Source organism: Pinus tabuliformis, chromosome 8 (assembly GCF_031772625.1).
Source record: "Pinus tabuliformis cultivar Carrire ecotype Pingquan chromosome 8, CPIR1, whole genome shotgun sequence".
In the NCBI taxonomy this organism is placed as follows: domain Eukaryota; kingdom Viridiplantae; phylum Streptophyta; class Pinopsida; order Pinales; family Pinaceae; genus Pinus; species Pinus tabuliformis.
This window is the reverse complement of record NC_142294.1, coordinates 1,216,294,198-1,216,295,638: the sequence shown is the minus strand read 5'-3', so window position 1 is coordinate 1,216,295,638 and position 1,441 is coordinate 1,216,294,198. Positions and strand designations below refer to the sequence as shown.

The 1,441-nt window shown below is 43.7% G+C and overlaps 1 long non-coding RNA gene across 1 annotated transcript; it reads right to left on the bottom strand.

The window, feature by feature from the left end:
* Positions 1 to 702: 702 nt before the first annotated feature.
* Positions 703 to 1,227, bottom strand: LOC149239763 (uncharacterized). The gene is made up of 3 exons (XR_016245465.1): positions 1,071 to 1,227; positions 917 to 977; positions 703 to 835 (listed from the first exon to the last, which is right to left on the bottom strand). It is a non-coding gene; the product is annotated as an uncharacterized LOC149239763 (long non-coding RNA).
* Between the last annotated feature and the right edge of the window lie 214 nt (positions 1,228 to 1,441).

The window sequence follows — 1,441 nt, the reverse complement described above, 5'->3', positions numbered from 1 at the left end:
TGTTCCGCACTGAAGACTGTAGCCTGCATGTAACATTAAGGCATATATATATGTATATTGCAAATCGAACTGGTGTTTCCCTTCAACCAGCCGAGCCGTAACAAAACACGAAATATGCATAATATAAACAGAGTTGTTATACATAGAAACCCTGGCCCAATGGCCGTGAGGAGAACCTCTAGGAGGGATATCAAAACCAGATCTCATCACAATAATTTCATATTACCGTTTACATACTATGCGAAAACTGAACTGAAGAATATACAATCGCTGTAATAACATAAACATTAATAATGGACGCCGAGGGCAGAGCAAGGGTAACCAGGGTTACGCGCTCCCTCAGGCAGTTATAGCCGGTGAAACCCTGACTTGGCAACCATTCTAGCCGGAGCTTGCGCTCAGCCAATGGAGGTATTCAAGTCGGAGCCAAATGGCAATATGTTACTCATCTAAACTGAGGAAAAAAGACACAAACATTCAGTAAAAGACATGGGTTTATATTAAAACATCGAAGAGTAACTTGCACAGTTCTTTGGAGACAAATGACCAGACGGTCGTGATACTATTCTACATATTAACGACATTAAATAAAATCAACCCCTTTCGGGCAGAGACCGAGCTCAAGAAATAATCATAGTCTACATTCCAAACGAATACCAGTACTCAGTCGGAGACAGTAAACTACATATTATAAAGAAGTCACAGTAATGCAATCCACTGATGGAGTCGGGTCTCTTAACAAAGGGTTTCATTAAACAAAGACTAAAAACTAAATGCCTTCAGGAAGACCCTGAGCTTGTGCAAGGGACAGACTCGAGATTCATTGCCAGTACCCCTGCCAAGTGAATGAACGAAACTCAGACCTTGTCTGCACAAAACCTCGTATGCATTGCTGTGAGAAATGTTCGATACTTACCTGTCGATGGCAAGGCAGCTGAAAGAGGAACCCTTGTTCCTTATGGTGAAATGATTCACACCTGCACAAAACTTTAGTTGAGTTAGCAACATGAAACCCTGGCGTAAAACCATAAAAGAAATCCAGAGCAGAGAACTAAAACAGTAACACTCACCCTAGCTGCACCTGGGTCATGTGAACCTGAGTACTGTTACCTCCAAGCAGCGATGAGGCCGAATTGAATGGCAGGAGCTGCATGCCAGAGGCTAAAAGGTCGATGCAGCGGAATGTAAGAGAAATACCAACAGGGGCAAGCTACAGAGCTGTGACAAGGCGGAGAAAGTGGAATGAGAATTATGGCGACCCGAAAGTGTAAAACAATATATAATCGCTTCAGGTGATTACCGGTTCGTGGCATGTTGTAAACCCTTGATCTGCAGAAAGAGATGACAACCGTTTGATTGCCGGTATACCTTGGAGAGCTTCGGGCGCGAAAAATGACAAGGCCGAGGAGTCAGGGCCGTAGACTTTGATGTACAGGGCGCA